Raw genomic sequence first — 21083 nt, forward strand, 5'->3', positions numbered from 1 at the left:
ATTAAACCTTTGTCCATTGATTCGTTTGCAACTATTTTCGCCCATTCTGAGGGATGCCTTTTTCCATTCCCGTTTTTTTAACCAAAAAAGAAAGAAAGAAAAAGAAGCAGAACACTAATGTGCATAAAATATATCTTTTGAAACGGTCGTTTTGAAATATGGACGTCCTTTAAATTTTTTGGTCGATATGTGACCCCAGGTTTTGTTTTCAGGGCAGGTGTCATTTACAGGCCTGCAATGATTTTGAATATCAACTGACCATTAGCGCTGGGATTAAAGCTGCTGTTGTGTGAAACGGCCACAAGGTGGCAGCAGTTCTCTCTTTCATATCTGGTTACTAGGGCAACAGAGCCTCAAAGGACGTCGTGTTCTATTTTGGAATTTAGAATGGAATGTGCCAGGAGAAAGCCCTTCAAGTTTGCCTCCCTACTTCTTGTTCGTATTTTTAATTTATTTCTTTTATTTTTTATTATAGCAAGTTTGATTACAATGTATGGCTTGTTGGAGGTGTGGAAGATGTGGTTCTTTTACACATATACAGATGTCTGTTCTTCCTGGGATCCTTTACCATGTACGTTATGACAGAATGTTGTGTAGTCTTCTCTTGGTATTCCATAGGTCTTTGGTGATTATATATGTCACCTCTGTTTGTAAATGTCTGTTAACCCCAATATTATAATGAAACCAATCCTCACACCTTTCCATTGGTGAACCATAAGTTTGTTTAATGAACCTGTGATTGCCCTTCTCAGTGGAAATAACTGCCCTGCTATCTATTTTAGGTAACACCTATAAGTGATATGATATGATATATGTCTTTCACTTTCTGACTTACTACAAGTCACGTGATTACCTCTAGACTCATCTACGGTGCTGCAAATGGCATTGTGTCCTTATTTTCCTTGGCTTCTATTCTGCCTTAGCGAAGTCCATTTTCAACAATGTGATTCCCTGAGGGTTGTGGATTAGCTGACCTGGGCAGCCTTACCCTGCCGGACGGCCCTCCCCAGGTCTGCCTGCTGGAGGTCAATATAAACAGCTCTCCAAACAGCAATAGGCCCTGAAGCTGTGCCTGACTCCATATTCTGTGCCCCGTCAGCAGTCTCGGGGCTGTGCTGGTGGGAGGGAGTGAGGGGTCACAGCTTTGTTGGGGGCCCGTTGTGAGTGGGGTTCTGCTGGCCTTTCTGGAGGAGTTGCCAGGCTGCCACCTGTAAAGAAGAGAATGTGTCACCCATACCTTCCGCTGGAATTTCTCAGTGGACAGAGGTGAGGAAGGAAACAAGCAGTGTGGGCCGGGACAGGTGGGGTATCTCAGACAAGACAATGGAAAGCTTCCGGAAGAGCGCCCGGTGCCAGGACCACCCTGGCTGGCCTGCAGGCACCAAGTTGGCCTGCGTGCTGTTGCTGGTGTGGCTTCTCGGCCCTTCCTCTAGGCTTTCAAGCCCTTGTACATATTCAGGTGTTTTACCTGGGAAGGGTGGGAAGAGTTCAGCAGCAGGTGGCCTGGGGCTCAGATCAACTTTTTTCAGAGATGCCTTGGCACGGACCCAAGCTTTGCATTGAGGACTCTCCTTGCGTGGGGGGTGTGTTGCTGGCTGTATGGGAGATGATTCTCCACCTCTGACCAATTTCAGAATTGTTTACCGCTGGAGCAAGTGCCCTGATAATGCTTTCCTCTGTATAACTGGTGGGATCAGGTTTTTTTTCGTTTATGGTTCAAGTTAGATTTTATTCCTCTTTTATGTATTTATAGATATAAGCATGGAAATAATTCATTCCTATAAATACATCTGTGTGAAGGGAAGAACTTTTTTCTGTTTTATTTTAAAATTTTGAAATTTAATTTTATTTACTTTTTATACAGCGCGTTATTATTAGTTATGTATTTTATGCATATACATGTATACAGGTCAATCCCAATCTCCCAACTCATCCCACCACCACCACACCATGGCTTCCCACACTTGGTGTCCATACGTTTGTTCTCTACCGCTGTCTCTATTTCTTCCCTGCAAACCAGTTCTTCTGTACCAGTTTTTAGGTTCCACATATATGCATTAATATACAATATTTGTTTTCCTCTTTCTGACTTACTTCATTCTGTATGACAGTCTCTAGATCCATCGATGTCTCTACAAATGACCCAGTTTCATTCCTTTTTATGGCTGAGTAATATTCCAATTTATACATGTACCACATCTTTATCCATTGATCTGTCTGTGGGCATTTAGTTTGTTTCCATTACCTGGCTATTGTAAATAGTGCTGCAATGAACATTTTGGTGAATGTGCCTATTTGATTTATGGTTTTCTTTGGGTATATGCCCAGAAGTGGGATTGCTGGATCAGATGGTAATTCTATTTCCAGTTTTTTTTAACGAAACTCCACACTGTTCTCCATAGTGTCTGTATCAATTTACATTCCCACCAATAGTGGAAGAGGGCTCCTTTTGTCCACACGCTCCCCAGAATTTGTTGTTTGTAGATTTTCTGATGATGCCGATTCTAACAGTGTGAGGTGATACCTAATTGTAGTTTTGATTTGCATTTCTCTAATAATTAGTGCTGTTAAGCAGCTTTTCATGTGCATCTTGGCCATCTCTGTGTCTTCTTTGAAGAAACGTATCTTTAGATCTTCTGCCCATTTTTGTATTGGGTTGTTTGTTTTTTTAATATTAAGCTGCATGAGCTGTTTATAAATATTCGAGATTAAACCTTTGTCCATTGATTCGTTTGCAACTATTTTCGCCCCTTCTGAGGGATGCCTTTTTCCATTCCCGTTTTTTTAACCAAAAAAGAAAGAAAGAAAAAGAAGCAGAAAACTAATGTGCATAAAATATGCCTTTTGAAACGGTCCTTTTGAAATATGGACGTCCTTTGAATTTTTTGGTCGATATGTGACCCCAGGATTTGTTTTCAGGGCAGGTGTCATTTACAGGCCTCCAAGGATTTTGAATATCAACTGACCATTAGCGCTGGGATTAAAGCTGCTGTTGTGTGAAACGGCCACAAGGTGGCAGCAGTTCTCCCTTACCAATTCTGGTTACTAGGGCAACAGAGCCTCAATGGAAGTCGTGTTCTAGATTGGAATTTAGAATGGAATGTGCCAGGAGAAAGCCCCTCAAGTTTGTCTCCCTACTTCTTGTTCGTGTTTTTAATTTAATTTTTATTTTTTATTACAGCAAGTTTGATTACAATGTTTGGCTTGTTGGAGGTGTGGAAGATGTGGTTCTTTTACACATATACAGATGTCTGTTTTTCCTGGGATCCTTTTCCCATGTACGTTATGACAGAACGTTGAGTAGTCTTTGGTATTCCGTAGGTCTTTGGTGATTATATATGTCACCTGTGTTTGTATAAGTCTGTTAACCCCGATATCGTAATGAAACCAATCCTCACACCTTTCCATTGGTGAACCATAAGTTTGTTTAATGAATCTCTGATTGCCCTTCTCGGTGGAAATATCTGCCCTGGTATCCATTTTTAGGTAACACCTATAAGTGATATGATATGATATGTGTCTTTCACTTTCTGACTTACTACAAGTCACGTGATTACCTCTAGACTCATCTACGGTGGTGCAAATTGCATTGTGTTCTTTTTTTCCTTGGCTTCTCTTCTGCCTTAGCGAGGTCCATTTTCAACAATGTGATTCCCTGAGTGTTGTGGATTAGCTGACCTGGGCAGCCTTACCGTGCCGCCCAGCCCTCCCCAGGTGTGCCTGGTTGAGGTCAATATAAACAGCGCTCCAGTCAGCAATAGCCCTTGAAGGTGTGCCTGACTCCATATTCTCTGCACCGTCAGCAGTCTCGGGGCTGTGCTGGTGGGAGGGAATGAGGGGCCACATCTTTGTTGGTGGCCGGGTGTGAGTGGGGTTCTGCTGGCCTTTCTGCAGGAGTTGCCAGGCTGCCACCTGTAAAGAAGAGGATATGTCACCCATACCTTCCGCTGGAATTTTTCTCCGGAGAGAGGTGAGGAAGGAAAAAAGTATTGGGGGCCGGGACAGGTGGGGTATGTCAGGCAGGACAATTGAAAGCTTCCGGAAGAGCGCCTGGGTGAAGGACCACCCTGGCTGGCCTGCAGGCACCAAGTTGCCCTGCGTGCTCATGCTGGTGTGGCTCCACGGCCCTTCCTCTAGTCTTTCAAGCCCTTGTACATATCCAGGTGTTTTACCTGGGAAGGGTGGGAAGAGTTCTGCAGCAGCTGAGCTGGGGCTCAGCTCACCTTTATTCAGAGATGCCTCGGCACGATCCCCCAGCTTTGCAATGAGGACGCTCCTTGCCTGGGGTGTGGGTTGCTGGCTGTATGGGAGATGATTCCCCACCTGTGACCATTTTCAGAATTGTTTAACGCTGGAGCAATTGCCCTGATAGTGTTTTCCTCTGTATAACTGGTGGGTGCAGGGTTTTTTTTTTCTTTTATGGTTCAAGTTAGATTTTATTCCTCTTTTATGTATTTATAGATATAAGCATGGAAATAATTCATTCCGATAAATACATCTGTGTGAAGGGAAGAACTTTTTTCTGTATTATTTTTAAATTTTATTTTTTAAAATTTTGAAATTTAATTTTATTTACTTTTTTATACAGCAGGTTATTATCAGTTATGTATTTTGTGCATATACATGAATGCAGGTCAATCCCAATCTCCCAACTCATCCCACCATCACCACGCCATGGCTTCCCACACTTGGTGTCCATATGTTTGTTCTCTACCGCTGTCTCTATTTCTTCCCTGCAAACCAGTTCATCTGTACCAATTTTTAGGTTCCACATATATGCATTAATATACAATATTTGTTTTCCTCTTTCTGACTTACTTCATTCTGTATGACAGTCTCTAGATCCATCGATGTCTCTAAAAATGACCCAGTTTCATTCCTTTTTATGGCTGAGTAATATTCCATTTTATACATGTACCACATCTTTATCCATTCATCTGTCTGTGGGCATTTAGGTTGCTTCCATTACCTGGCTATTGTAAATAGTGCTGCAATGAACATTGTGGTGAATGTGCCTATTTGATTTATGGTTTTCTTTGGGTATATGCCCAGAAGTGGGATTGCTGGATCAGATGGTAATGCTATTTCTTGTTTTTTTTAACGAATCTCCATACTGTTCTCCCTAGTGACTGTATCAATTTACATTCCCACCAATAGTGGAGGAGGGCTCCTTTTGTCCACACCCTCCCCAGAATTTGTTGTTTGTAGATTTTCTGATGATGCCGATTCTAACAGGTGTGAGGTGATACCTCATTGTAGTTTTGATTTGCATTTCTCTAATAATTAGTGCTGTTGAGCAGCTTTTCATGTGCGTCTTGACCATCTCTGTGTCTTCTTTGAAGAAACGTATCTTTAGATCTTCTGCCCATTTTTGTATTGGGTTGTTTGTTTTTTTAATATTAAGCTGCATGAGCTGTTTATATATATTGGTGATTAAACCTTTGTCCATTGATTCGTTTGCAACTATTTTCGCCCCTTCTGAGGGATGCCTTTTTCCATTCCCGTTTTTTTAACCAAAAAAGAAAGAAAGAAAAAGAAGCAGAAAACTAATGTGCATAAAATATGCCTTTTGAAATGGTCGTTTTGAAATATGGACGTCCTTTGAATTTTTTGGTCTATATGTGACCCCAGGATTTGTTTTCAGGGCAGGTGTCATTTACAGGCCTGCAATGATTTTGAATATCAACTGACCATTAGTGCTGGGATTAAAGCTGCTGTTGTGTGAAACGGCCACAAGGTGGCAGCAGTTCTCCCTTACCAATTCTGGTTACTAGGGCAATAGAGCCTCAATGGAAGTCGTGTTCTAGATTGGAATTTAGAATGGAATGTGCCAGGAGAAAGCCCCTCAAGTTTGTCTCCCTACTTCTTGTTCGTGTTTTTAATTTAATTTTTATTTTTTATTACAGCAAGTTTGATTACAATGTTTGGCTTGTTGGAGGTGTGGAAGATGTGGTTCTTTTACACATATACAGATGTCTGTTTTTCCTGGGATCCTTTTCCCATGTACGTTGTGACAGAATGTTGAGTAGTCTTTTGGTATTCCATAGGTCTTTGGTGATTATATGTCACCTGTGTTTGTATAAGTCTGTTAACCCCGATATCGTAATGAAACCAATCCTCACACCTTTCCATTGGTGAACCATAAGTTTGTTTAATGAATCTCTGATTGCCCTTCTCGGTGGAAATATCTGCCCTGGTATCCATTTTTAGGTAACACCTATAAGTGATATGATATGATATGTGTCTTTCACTTTCTGACTTACTACAAGTCACGTGATTACCTCTAGACTCATCTACGGTGGTGCAAATGACATTGTGTTCTTCTTTTCATTGGCTTCTCTTCTGCCTTAGCGAGGTCCATTTTCAACAATGTGATTCCCTGAGTGTTGTGGATTAGCTGACCTGGGCAGCCTTACCCTGCCGCCCGGCCCTCCCCAGGTGTGCCTGGTTGAGGTCAATATAAACAGCGCTCCAAGCAGCAATAGCCCGTGAACCTCGGCCTGACTCCATATTCTCTGCACCGTCAGCAGTCTCGGGGCTGTGCTGGTGGGCGGGAATGAGGGGCGACAGGTTTGTTGGTGGCCCGGTGTGAGTGGGGTTCTGCTGGCCTTTCTGCAGGAGTTGCCAGGCTGCCACCTGTAAAGAAGAGGATGTGTCACCCATACCTTCAGCTGGAATTTCTCTCCGGACAGAGGTGAGGAAGGAAAAAAGCAGTGGGTGCCGGGACAGGTGGGGTATCTCAGGCAGGACAATGGAAAGCTTCCAGAAGAGCGCCCGGATGCAGGACCACCCTGGCTGGCCTGCAGGCACCAAGTTGGCCTGCGTGCTGTCACTGGTGTGGCTCCACGGCCCTTCCTCTAGTCTTTCAAGCCCTTGTACATATTCAGGTGTTTTACCTGGGAAGGGTGGGAACAGTTCAGCAGCAGCTGGCCTGGGGCTCAGCTCACCTTTATTCAGAGATGCCTCTGCACGATCCCCCAGCTTTGCAATGAGGACGCTCCTTGCGTGGGGTGTGGTTTGCTGGCTGTATGGGAGAAGATTCCCCACCTCTGACCAATTTCAGAATTGTTTACCGCTGGAGCAAGTGCCCTGATAGGGTTTTCCTCTGTATAACTGGTGGGTTCAGGTTTTTTTTTTCTTTTATGGTTCAAGTTAGATTTTATTCCTCTTATATGTATTTATAGATATAAGCATGGAAATAATTCATTCCTATAAATACATCTGTGTGAAGGGAAGAACATTTTTCTGTATTATTTTTAAATTTTCTTTTCTAAAATTTTGAAATTTAATTTTATTTATTTTTTTATACAGCAGGTTATTATTAGTTATGTATTTCATGCATATACATGTATGCAGGTCAATCCCAATCTCCCAACTCATCCCACCACCACCACACCATGGCTTCCCACACGTGGTGTCCATACGTTTGTTCTCTACCTCTGTCTCTATTTCTTCCCTGCAAACCAGTTCATCTGTACCAGTTTTTAGGTTCCACATATATGCATTAATATACAATATTTGTTTTCCTCTTTCTGACTTACTTCATTCTGTATGACAGTCTCTAGATCCATCGATGTCTCTACAAATGACCCAGTTTCATTCCTTTATATGGCTGAGTAATATTCCATTTTATACATGTACCACATCTTTATCCATTCATCTGTCTGTGGGCATTTAGGTTGCTTCCATTACCTGGCTATTGTAAATAGTGCTGCAATGAACATTTTGGTGAATGTGCCTTTTTGATTTATTGTTTTCTTTGGGTATATGCCCAGAAGTGGGATTGCTGGATCAGATGGTAATTCTATTTCCAGTTTTTTTTAACGAAACTCCACACTGTTCTCCATAGTGACTGTATCAATTTACATTCCCACCAATAGTGGAAGAGGGCTCCTTTTGTCCACACGCTCCCCAGAATTTGTTGTTTGTAGATTTTCTGATGATGCCGATTCTAACAGTGTGAGGTGATACCTAATTGTAGTTTTGATTTGCATTTCTCTAATAATTAGTGCTGTTGAGCAGCTTTTCATGTGCGTCTTGGCCATCTCTGTGTCTTCTTTGAAGAAACGTATCTTTAGATCTTCTGCCCATTTTTGTATTGGGTTGTTTGTTTTTTTAATATTAAGCTGCATGAGCTGTTTATAAATATTCGAGATTAAACCTTTGTCCATTGATTCGTTTGCAACTATTTTCGCCCCTTCTGAGGGATGCCTTTTTCCTTTCCCGTTTTTTTAACCAAAAAAGAAAGAAAGAAAAAGAAGCAGAAAACTAATGTGCATAAAATATGCCTTTTGAAACGGTCCTTTTGAAATATGGACGTCCTTTGAATTTTTTGGTCTATATGTGACCCCAGGATTTGTTTTCAGGGCAGGTGTCATTTACAGGCCTGCAAGGATTTTGAATATCAACTGACCATTAGTGCTGGGATTAAAGCTGCTGTTGTGTGAAACGGCCACAAGGTGGCAGCAGTGCTCCCTTACCAATTCTGGTTACTAGGGCAACAGAGCCTCAATGGAAGTCGTGTTCTAGATTGGAATTTAGAATGGAATGTGCCAGGAGAAAGCCCCTCAAGTTTGTCTCCCTACTTCTTGTTCGTGTTTTTAATTTAATTATTATTTTTTATTACAGCAAGTTTGATTACAATGTTTGGCTTGTTGGAAGTGTGGAAGATGTGGTTCTTTTACACATATACAGATGTCTGTTTTTCCTGGGATCCTTTTCCCATGTACGTTATGACAGAACGTTGAGTAGTCTTTTGGTATTCCGTAGGTCTTTGGTGATTATATATGTCACCTGTGTTTGTATAAGTCTGTTAACCCCGATATCTTAATGAAACCAATCCTCACACCTTTCCATTGGTGAACCATAAGTTTGTTTAATGAATCTCTGATTGCCCTTCTTGGTGGAAATATCTGCCCTGGTATCCATTTTTAGGTAACACCTATAAGTGATATGATATGATATGTGTCTTTCACTTTCTGACTTACTACAAGTCACGTGATTACCTCTAGACTCATCTACGGTGCTGCAAATGGCATTGTGTTCTGTTTTTCCTTGGCTTCTCTTCTGCCTTAGCGAGGTCCATTTTCAACAATGTGATTCCCTGAGTGTTGTGGATTAGCTGACCTGGGCAGCCTTACCCTGCCGCCCGGCCCTCCCAAGGTGTGCCTGGTTGAGGTCAATATAAACAGCGCTCCAAGCAGCAATAGCCCGTGAAGCTCTGCGTGACTCCATATTCTCTGCCCCGTCAGCAGTCTCGGGGCTGTGCTGGTGGGAGGGAATGAGGGGCCACAGCTTTGTTGGTGGCCCGGTGTGAGTGGGTTCTGCTGGCCTTTCTGCAGGAGTTGCCAGGCTGCCACCTGTAAAGAAGAGGATGTGTCACCCATACCTTCCGCTGGAATTTCTCTCCGGACAGAGGTGTGGAAGGAAAAAAGCAGTGGGTGCCGGGACAGGTGGGGTATCTCAGGCAGGACAATGGAAAGCTTCCAGAAGAGCGCCCAGGGGCAGGACCACCCTGGCTGGCCTGCAGGCACCAAGTTGGCCTGCGTGCTGTCACTGGTGTGGCTCCACGGCCCTTCCTCTAGTCTTTCAAGCCCTTGTACATATTCAGGTGTTTTACCTGGGAAGGGTGGGAACAGTTCAGCAGCAGCTGGCCTGGGGCTCAGCTCACCTTTATTCAGAGATGCCTCTGCACGATCCCCCAGCTTTGCAATGAGGACGCTCCTTGCGTGGGGTGTGGTTTGCTGGCTGTATGGGAGAAGATTCCCCACCTCTGACCAATTTCAGAATTGTTTACCGCTGGAGCAAGTGCCCTGATAGGGTTTTCCTCTGTATAACTGGTGGGTTCAGGTTTTTTTTTCTTTTATGGTTCAAGTTAGATTTTATTCCTCTTTTATGTATTTATAGATATATGCATGGAAATAATTCATTCCTATAAATACATCTGTGTGAAGGGAAGAACTTTTTTCTGTATTATTTTTAAATTTTCTTTTTTAAAACTTTGAAATTTAATTTTATTTATTTTTTTAATACAGCAGGTTATTATTCGTTATGTATTTTATGCATATACATGTATGCAGGTCAATCCCAATCTCCCAACTCATCCCACCACCACCACACCATGGCTTCCCACACTTGGTGTCCATACGTTTGTTCTCTACCGCTGTCTCTATTTCTTCCCTGCAAACCAGTTCATCTGTACCAGTTTTTAGGTTCCACATATATGCATTAATATACAATATTTGTTTTCCTCTTTCTGACTTACTTCATTCTGTATGACAGTCTCTAGATCCATCGATGTCTCTACAAATGACCCAGTTTCATTCCTTTTTATGGCTGAGTAATATTCCATTTTATACATGTACCACATCTTTATCCATTCATCTGTCTGTGGGCATTTAGTTTGCTTCCATTACCTGGCTATTGTAAATAGTGCTGCAATGAACATTTTGGTGAATGTGCCTATTTGATTTATGGTTTTCTTTGGGTATATGCCCAGAAGTGGGATTGCTGGATCAGATGGTAATTCTATTGCCAGTTTTTTTTAACGAAACTCCACACTGTTCTCCATAGTGACTGTATCAATTTGCATTCCCACCAATAGTGGAAGAGGGCTCCTTTTGTCCACACGCTCCCCAGAATTTGTTGTTTGTAGATTTTCTGATGATGCCGATTCTAACAGTGTGAGGTGATACCTAATTGTAGTTTTGATTTGCATTTCTCTAATAATTAGTGCTGTTGAGCAGCTTTTCATGTGCGTCTTGGCCGTCTCTGTGTCTTCTTTGAAGAAACGTATCTTTAGATCTTCTGCCCATTTTTGTATTGGGTTGTTTGTTTTTTTAATATTAAGCTGCATGAGCTGTTTATAAATATTCGAGATTAAACCTTTGTCCATTGATTCGTTTGAAACTATTTTCGCCCCTTTTGAGGGATGCCTTTTTCCATTCCCGTTTTTTTAACCAAAAAAGAAAGAAAGAAAAAGAAGCAGAAAACTAATGTGCATAAAATATGCCTTTTGAAACGGTCCTTTTGAAATATGGACGTCCTTTGAATTTTTTGGTCTATATGTGAGCCCAGGATTTGTTTTCAGGGCAGGTGTCATTTACAGGCCTGCAATGATTTTGAATATCAACTGACCATTAGCGCTGGGATTAAAGCTGCTGTTGTGTGAAACGGCCACAAGGTGGCAGCAGTGCTCCCTTACCAATTCTGGTTAAAAGGGCAACAGAGCCTCAATGGAAGTCGTGTTCTAGATTGGAATTTAGAATGGAATGTGCCAGGAGAAAGCCCCTCAAGTTTGTCTCCCTACTTCTTATTCGTGTTTTTAATTTAATTTTTATTTTTTATTACAGCAAGTTTGATTACAATGTTTGGCTTGTTGTAGGTGTGGAAGATGTGGTTCTTTTACACATATACAGATGTCTGTTTTTCCTGGGATCCTTTTCCCATGTACGTTATGACAGAATGTTGAGTAGTCTTTTGGTATTCCATAGGTGTTTGGTGATTATATGTCACCTGTGTTTGTATAAGTCTGTTAACCCCGATATCGTAATGAAACCAATCCTCACACCTTTCCATTGGTGAACCATAAGTTTGTTTAATGAATCTCTGATTGCCCTTCTCGGTGGAAATATCTGCCCTGGTATCCATTTTTAGGTAACACCTATAAGTGATATGATATGATATGTGTCTTTCACTTTCTGACTTACTACAAGTCACGTGATTACCTCTAGACTCATCTACGGTGGTGCAAATGACATTGTGTTCTTTTTTTCATTGGCTTCTCTTCTGCCTTAGCGAGGTCCATTTTCAACAATGTGATTCCCTGAGTGTTGTGGATTAGCTGACCTGGGCAGCCTTACCCTGCCACCCGGCCCACCCCAGGTGTGCCTGGTTGAGGTCAATATAAACAGCGCTCCAAGCAGCAATAGCCCGTGAACCTCTGCCTGACTCCATATTCTCTGCACCGTCAGCAGTCTCGGGGCTGTGCTGGTGGGCGGGAATGAGGGGCGACAGGTTTGTTGGTGGCCCGGTGTGAGTGGGGTTCTGCTGGCCTTTCTGCAGGAGTTGCCAGGCTGCCACCTGTAAAGAAGAGGTTGTGTCACCCATACCTTCCGCTGGAATTTCTCTCCGGACAGAGGTGAGGAAGGAAAAAAGCAGTGGGGGCCGGGACAGGTGGGGTATCTCAGGCAGGACAAAGGAAAGCTTCCAGAAGAGCGCCCGGAGGCAGGACCACCCTGGCTGGCCTGCAGGCACCAAGTTGGCCTGCGTGCTGTCACTGGTGTGGCTCCACGGCCCTTCCTCTAGTCTTTCAAGCCCTTGTACATATTCAGGTGTTTTACCTGGGAAGGGTGGGAACAGTTCAGCAGCAGCTGGCCTGGGGCTCAGCTCACCTTTATTCAGAGATGCCTCTGCACGATCCCCCAGCTTTGCAATGAGGACGCTCCTTGCGTGGGGTGTGGTTTGCTGGCTGTATGGGAGAAGATTCCCCACCTCTGACCAATTTCAGAATTGTTTACCGCTGGAGCAAGTGCCCTGATAGGGTTTTCCTCTGTATAACTGGTGGGTTCAGGTTTTTTTTTTTCTTTTATGGTTCAAGTTAGATTTTATTCCTCTTTTATGTATTTATAGATATAAGCATGGAAATAATTCATTCCTATAAATACATCTGTGTGAAGGGAAGAACTTTTTTCTGTATTATTTTTAAATTTTCTTTTTTAAAACTTTGAAATTTAATTTTATTTATTTTTTTAATACAGCAGGTTATTATTCGTTATGTATTTTATGCATATACATGTATGCAGGTCAATCCCAATCTCCCAACTCATCCCACCACCACCACACCATGGCTTCCCACACTTGGTGTCCATACGTTTGTTCTCTACCGCTGTCTCTATTTCTTCCCTGCAAACCAGTTCATCTGTACCAGTTTTTAGGTTCCACATATATGCATTAATATACAATATTTGTTTTCCTCTTTCTGACTTACTTCATTCTGTATGACAGTCTCTAGATCCATCGATGTCTCTACAAATGACCCAGTTTCATTCCTTTTTATGGCTGAGTAATATTCCATTTTATACATGTACCACATCTTTATCCATTCATCTGTCTGTGGGCATTTAGTTTGCTTCCATTACCTGGCTATTGTAAATAGTGCTGCAATGAACATTTTGGTGAATGTGCCTATTTGATTTATGGTTTTCTTTGGGTATATGCCCAGAAGTGGGATTGCTGGATCAGATGGTAATTCTATTGCCAGTTTTTTTAACGAAACTCCACACTGTTCTCCATAGTGACTGTATCAATTTGCATTCCCACCAATAGTGGAAGAGGGCTCCTTTTGTCCACACGCTCCCCAGAATTTGTTGTTTGTAGATTTTCTGATGATGCCGATTCTAACAGTGTGAGGTGATACCTCATTGTAGTTTTGATTTGCATTTCTCTAATAATTAGTGCTGTTGAGCAGCTTTTCATGTGCGTCTTGGCCATCTCTGTGTCTTCTTTGAAGAAACGTATCTTTAGATCTTCTGCCCATTTTTGTATTGGGTTGTTTGTTTTTTTAATATTAAGCTGCATGAGCTGTTTATAAATATTCGAGATTAAACCTTTGTCCATTGATTCGTTTGCAACTATTTTCGCCCCTTCTGAGGGATGCCTTTTTCCATTCCCGTTTTTTTAACCAAAAAAGAAAGAAAGAAAAAGAAGCAGAAAACTAATGTGCATAAAATATGCCTTTTGAAACGGTCCTTTTGAAATATGGACGTCCTTTGAATTTTTTGGTCTATATGTGAGCCCAGGATTTGTTTTCAGGGCAGGTGTCATTTACAGGCCTGCAATGATTTTGAATATCAACTGACAATTAGCGCTGGGATTAAAGCTGCTGTTGTGTGAAACGGCCACAAGGTGGCAGCAGTGCTCCCTTACCAATTCTGGTTAAAAGGGCAACAGAGCCTCAATGGAAGTCGTGTTCTAGATTGGAATTTAGAATGGAATGTGCCAGGAGAAAGCCCCTCAAGTTTGTCTCCCTACTTCTTATTCGTGTTTTTAATTTAATTTTTATTTTTTATTACAGCAAGTTTGATTACAATGTTTGGCTTGTTGTAGGTGTGGAAGATGTGGTTCTTTTACACATATACAGATGTCTGTTTTTCCTGGGATCCTTTTCCCATGTACGTTATGACAGAATGTTGAGTAGTCTATTGGTATTCCATAGGTCTTTGGTGATTATATGTCACCTGTGTTTGTATAAGTCTGTTAACCCCGATATCGTAATGAAACCAATCCTCACACCTTTCCATTGGTGAACCATAAGTTTGTTTAATGAATCTCTGATTGCCCTTCTCGGTGGAAATATCTGCCCTGGTATCCATTTTTAGGTAACACCTATAAGTGATATGATATGATATGTGTCTTTCACTTTCTGACTTACTACAAGTCACGTGATTACCTCTAGACTCATCTACGGTGGTGCAAATGACATTGTGTTCTTTTTTTCATTGGCTTCTCTTCTGCCTTAGCGAGGTCCATTTTCAACAATGTGATTCCCTGAGTGTTGTGGATTAGCTGACCTGGGCAGCCTTACCCTGCCACCCGGCCCACCCCAGGTGTGCCTGGTTGAGGTCAATATAAACAGCGCTCCAAGCAGCAATAGCCCGTGAACCTCTGCCTGACTCCATATTCTCTGCACCGTCAGCAGTCTCGGGGCTGTGCTGGTGGGCGGGAATGAGGGGCGCCAGGTTTGTTGGTGGCCCGGTGTGAGTGGGGTTCTGCTGGCCTTTCTGCAGGAGTTGCCAGGCTGCCACCTGTAAAGAAGAGGATGTGTCACCCATACCTTCCGCTGGAATTTCTCTCCGGACAGAGGTGAGGAAGGAAAAAAGCAGTGGGGGCCGGGACAGGTGGGGTATCTCAGGCAGGACAAAGGAAAGCTTCCAGAAGAGCGCCCGGAGGCAGGACCACCCTGGCTGGCCTGCAGGCACCAAGTTGGCCTGCGTGCTGTCACTGGTGTGGCTCCACGGCCCTTCCTCTAGTCTTTCAAGCCCTTGTACATATTCAGGTGTTTTACCTGGGAAGGGTGGGAACAGTTCAGCAGCAGCTGGCCTGGGGCTCAGCTCACCTTTATTCAGAGATGCCTCTGCACGATCCCCCAGCTTTGCAATGAGGACGCTCCTTGCGTGGGGTGTGGTTTGCTGGCTGTATGGGAGAAGATTCCCCACCTCTGACCAATTTCAGAATTGTTTACCGCTGGAGCAAGTGCCCTGATAGGGTTTTCCTCTGTATAACTGGTGGGTTCAGGTTTTTTTTTTCTTTTATGGTTCAAGTTAGATTTTATTCCTCTTTTATGTATTTATAGATATAAGCATGGAAATAATTCATTCCTATAAATACATCTGTGTGAAGGGAAGAACTTTTTTCTGTATTATTTTTAAATTTTCTTTTTTAAAACTTTGAAATTTAATTTTATTTATTTTTTTAATACAGCAGGTTATTATTCGTTATGTATTTTATGCATATACATGTATGCAGGTCAATCCCAATCTCCCAACTCATCCCACCACCACCACACCATGGCTTCCCACACTTGGTGTCCATACGTTTGTTCTCTACCGCTGTCTCTATTTCTTCCCTGCAAACCAGTTCATCTGTACCAGCTTTTAGGTTCCACATATATGCATTAATATACAATATTTGTTTTCCTCTTTCTGACTTACTTCATTCTGTATGACAGTCTCTAGATCCATCGATGTCTCTACAAATGACCCAGTTTCATTCCTTTTTATGGCTGAGTAATATTCCATTTTATACATGTACCACATCTTTATCCATTCATCTGTCTGTGGGCATTTAGTTTGCTTCCATTACCTGGCTATTGTAAATAGTGCTGCAATGAACATTTTGGTGAACGTGCCTATTTGATTTATGGTTTTCTTTGGGTATATGCCCAGAAGTGGGATTGCTGGATCAGATGGTAATTCTATTGCCAGTTTTTTTTAACGAAACTCCACACTGTTCTCCATAGTGACTGTATCAATTTGCATTCCCACCAATAGTGGAAGAGGGCTCCTTTTGTCCACACGCTCCCCAGAATTTGTTGTTTGTAGATTTTCTGATGATGCCGATTCTAACAGTGTGAGGTGATACCTTATTGTAGTTTTGATTTGCATTTCTCTAATAATTAGTGCTGTTGAGCAGCTTTTCATGTGCGTCTTGGCCATCTCTGTGTCTTCTTTGAAGAAACGTATCTTTAGATCTTCTGCCCATTTTTGTATTGGGTTGTTTGTTTTTTTAATATTAAGCTGCATGAGCTGTTTATATATATTGGAGATTAAACCTTTGTCCATTGATTCGTTTGCAACTATTTTCGCCCCTTCTGAGGGATGCCTTTTTCCATTCCCGTGTTTTTAAACAAAAAAGAAAGAAAGAAAAAGAAGCAGAACACTAATGTGCATAAAATATGCCTTTTGAAACGGTCGTTTTGAAATATGGACGTCCTTTAAATTTTTTGGTCGATATGTGGCCCCAGGATTTGTTTTCAGGGCAGGTGTCATTTACAGGCCTGCAATGATTTTGAATATCAACTGACCATTAGCACTGGGATTAAAGCTGCTGTTGTGTGAAACGGCCACTAGGTGGCAGCAGTTCTCCCTTAACACATCTGGTTACTAGGGCAACAGAGCCTCAATGGAAGTCGCGTTCTAGATTGGAATGTAGAACGGAATGTGCCAGGAGAAAGCCCCTCAAGTTTGTCTCACTACTTCTTGTTCGTGTTTTTAATTTAATTTTTTATTTTTTGTTACAGCAAGTTTGAGTACAACGTTTAGCTTGTTGTAGGTGTGCAAGAGGTGGTTCTTTTACACATATAAATATGTCTGTTCTTCCTGGGATCCTTTTCCAATGTAGGTTATGACAGAATGTTGAGTAGTCTTCTCTTGGTACTCTGTAGGTCTTTGGTGATTATATACGTCTACTGTGTTTGTATATGTCTGTTAACCCCAATATCGTAATGAATTCAATCCTCACACCTTTCGTTTGGTGAACCATAAGTTTGTTTAATGAATCTGTGATTGCCCTTCTCCGAGGAAATATCTGCCCTGGTATCAATTTATAGGTAACACCTATAAGTGATATGATATGATATGTGTCTTTCACTTTCTGACTTACTCCAAGTCACGTGATTAACTCTAGACTCATCTACGGTGCTGCAAATGGCATTGTGTCCTTTTTTCCCTTGGCGAATATTCTGTTTTAGCGAGGTCCATTTTCTGCAATGTGATTCCCTGAGGGCTGAGGATTAGCTGACCTGGGCAGCCTGACCCTGCCGGCAAGCGCTCCCCAGGTGTGCCTGGGTTGAGGTCAATATAAACAGCACTCCAGGCAGCAATAGCCCCTGCAGCTGTGCCTGACTCCATATTCTCTGCCCCGTCAGCAGTCTCGGGGCTGTGCTGGTGTGAGGGTGTGAGGGTCCACGGCTTTGTGGGTGGCCCGGTGTGAGTGGGGCTCTGCTGGACTTTCTGCAGGAGTTGCCAGGCTGCCACCTGTAAAGAAGAAGATGTGTCACCCATAACTTCCACTGGAATATCTCTCCCGGCTGAGGTGACTAAGGAAAAAAAGGAGTGGGGGCCGGGACAGGAGGGGTATCTCAGGCAGGGCAATGGAAAGCTTCCAGAAGAGCGCCCGTGGCCAGGACCATCCTGGCTGACCTGCAGGCACCAAGTTGGCCTGCGTGCATTCGCTGGTGTGGCTCCACGGCCCTTCCTCTAGGCTTTCAAGCCCTTGTACATATTCAGGTGTTTCACCTGGGAAGGGTGGGAACAGTTCAGCAGCAGCTGGCCTGGGGCTTAGCTCACGTTTACTCACAGAGGCCTCCGCACGGTCCCCCAGCTTTGCAATAAGGATGCTCCTTGCGTGGGTGGGTGGGGCTGCTGGCTGTATGGGAGATGATTCCCCACCTCTGACCAATTTCAGAATTGTTTACCACTGGAGCAAGTGCCTTGGTAGTGTTTTCCTCTGTATAACTGTTAGGTTCAGTTTTTTTTTTCTTTTTTGGTTCAAGTTAGATTTTATTCCTCTTTTATGTATTTATAGATATAAGCATGGAAATAATTCATTCTTATAAATACATCAGTGTGAATGGAAGAACTTTTTTTCTGTTTTATTTTTACATTTTATTTTTAAAAATTTTGAAATTTAATTTTGTTTATTTTTTTATACACTAGATTATTAGTTATCTATTTTATGCATAGACATGTATACAGGTCAATCCCAATCTCCCAACTCATCCCACCACCACCACCCCATGGCTTCCCCCACTTTGTGTCGATATGTTTGTTCTCTACCTCTGTGTCTCTATTTCTGCCCTGCAAACCAGTTCATCTGTAGCATTTTTCTAGGTTCCACATATAGGCATTAATATACAATATTTGTTTTTCTCTTTCTGACTTACTTCACTCTGTATGACAGTCTCTAGATCCATCAACTTCTCTACAAATGACCCAGTTTCATTCCTTTTTATGGCTGAGTAATATTCCATTTTATATATGTACCACATCTTTATCCATTCGTCTGTCTGTGGCCATTTAGGTTGCTTCCATTACCTGGCTATTGTAAATAGTGCTGCAATGAATATTGTGTGAATGTGTCTTTGTGATTTATGGTTTTCTCTGGGTATATGCCCAGAAGTGGGATTGCTGGATCCTATGGTAATTCTCTTTTTAGTTTTTTAATGGAACCTCCATACTGTTCACCATAGTGACTGTATCAATTTACATTCCCACCAATAGCGGAAGAGGGTTCCTTTTGTCCACACCCTCCCCAGAATTTGTTGTTTGTAGATTATCTGATGATGCCGATTCTAACAGGTGTGAGGTCGTACCTCATTGTAGTTTTGATTTGCATTTCTCTAATATTTAGTGATGTTGAGCAGCTTTTCATGTGCGTCTTGGCCATCTCTGTGTCTTCTTTGAAGAAACGTCTATTTAGATCTTCTGCCCATTTTTGTATTGGGTTGTTTGTTTTATTAATATTAAGCTGCATGAGCTGTTTATATATATTGGAGATTAAACCTTTGTCCATTGATTCGTTTGTGAACGTTTTCGCCCATTCTGAGGGTTGCCTTTTTCCATTCCCGTTTTTTTAACAAAGAAAGAAAGAAATCAAAAGAAGCAGAACACTAATGTGCGTGAAATATGCCTCTTGAAACTGTCGTTTGGAAATATGGACGTCTTTTGAATTTTTTGGTCGATATATGACCCCAGGATTTGTTTTCAGGGCAGGTGTCATTTACAGGCCTGTAATGATTTGGAATATCCACTGACCATTAGCGCTGGGATTAAAGCTGCTGTTGTGTGAAACGGCCACAAGGTGGCAGCAGTTCTCCCTTACCAAATCTGGTTACTAGGGCAGCAGAGCCTCAATGGAAGTCGCGTTCTAGATTGGAATGTAGAACAGAATGTGCCAGGAGAAAGCCCCTCAAGTTTGTCTCACTACTTCTTGTTCGTGTTTTTAATTTAATTTTTTATTTTTTATTACAGCAAGTTTGAGTACAACGTTTAGCTTGTTGTAGGTGTGCAAGAGGTGGTTCTTTTACACATATACATATGTCTGTTCTTCCTGGGATCCTTTTCCCATGTACGTTATTACAGAATGTTGAGTAGTCTTCTCTTGGTACTCCGTAGGTCTTTGGTGATTATATACGTCTACTGTGTTTGTATATGTCTGTTAACCCCAATATCGTAATGAATTCAATCCTCACACCTTTCCTTTGGTGATCCATACGTTTGTTTAATGAATCTGTGATTGCCCTTCTCCGTGGAAATATCTGCCCTGGTATCAATTTCTAGGTAACACCTATAAGGGATATGATATGATATGTGTCTTTCACTTTCTGACTTACTACAAGTCACGTGATTACCTCTAGACTCATCTACGGTGCTGCAAATGGCACTGTGTCCTTTTTTTTCCTTGGCGAATATTCTGTCTTAGCGAGGTCCATTTTCTGCAATGTGATTCCCTGTGGGCTGAGGATTAGCTGACCTGGGCAGCCTGACCCTGCCGGCAAGCCCTCCCCAGGTGTGCCTGGGTTGAGGTCAATATAAACAGCACTCCAGGCAGCAATAGCCCCTGCAGCTGTGCCTGACTCCATATTCTCTGCCCCGTCAGCAGTCTCGGGGCTGTGCTGGTGGGAGGGTGTGAGGCTCCACGGCTTTCTGGGTGGCCCGGTGTGAGTGGGTCTCTGCTGGACTTTCTGCAGGAGTTGCCAGGCTGCCACCTGTAAGAACACGATGTGTCACCCATAACTTCCACTGGAATATCTCTCCGGGCTGAGGTGAGTAAGGAAAAAAAGGAGTGGGGGCCGGGACAGGAGGGGTATCTCAGGCAGGGCAATGGAAAGCTTCCAGAAGAGCGCCCGTGCCCAGGACCATCCTGGCTGACCTGCAGGCACCAAGTTGGCCTGCGTGCTGTCGCTGGTGTGGCTCCACGGCCCTTCCTCTAGGCTTTAAAGCCCTTGTACATATTCAGGTGTTTCACCTGGGAAGGGTGGGAACAGTTCAGCAGCAGCTGGCCTGGGGCTCAGCTCACGTTTACTCACAGAGGCCTCGGCACGGTCCCCCAGGTTTGCAATAAGGATGCTCCTTGCGTGGGCGGGTGGGGCTGCTGGCTGTATGGGAGATGATTCCCCACCTCTGACCAATTTCAGAATTGTTTACCACTGGAGCAAGTGCCTTGGTAGTGTTTTCCTCTGTATAACTGTTAGGTTCAGTTTTTTTTTTCTTTTTTGGTTCAAGTTAGATTTTATTCCTCTTTTATGTATTTATAGATATAAGCATGGAAATAATTCATTCTCATAAATACATCAGTGTGAATGGAAGAACTTTTTTTCTGTTTTATTTTTACATTTTATTTTTAAAAATTTTGAAATTTAATTTTGTTTATTTTTTTATACACTAGGTTATTATTAGTTATCTATTTTATGCATAGACATGTATACAGGTCAATCCCAATCTCCCAACTCATCCCACCACCACCACCCCATGGCTTCCCAACTTTGTGTCGATATGTTTGTTCTCTACCTCTGTGTCTCTATT

At 42.5% G+C, this 21083-nt stretch overlaps 1 long non-coding RNA gene across 1 annotated transcript in view; it reads right to left on the minus strand.

Annotated features, from left to right (window-relative positions):
• Positions 1–9850: 9850 nt before the first annotated feature.
• Positions 9851–21083, minus strand: part of LOC308611246 — a 120219-nt gene continuing 108986 nt past the window's right edge. Inside the window, exon 2 of the long non-coding RNA XR_014014806.1 lies at positions 9851–9960. This is a non-coding gene — a long non-coding RNA (uncharacterized lncRNA). The remainder of the gene's footprint in view (positions 9961–21083) is intronic.

This window comes from Mesoplodon bidens (assembly GCF_964165515.1).
Source record: "Mesoplodon bidens genome assembly, contig: HAP1_SCAFFOLD_322, whole genome shotgun sequence".
Taxonomy (NCBI): domain Eukaryota; kingdom Metazoa; phylum Chordata; class Mammalia; order Artiodactyla; family Ziphiidae; genus Mesoplodon; species Mesoplodon bidens.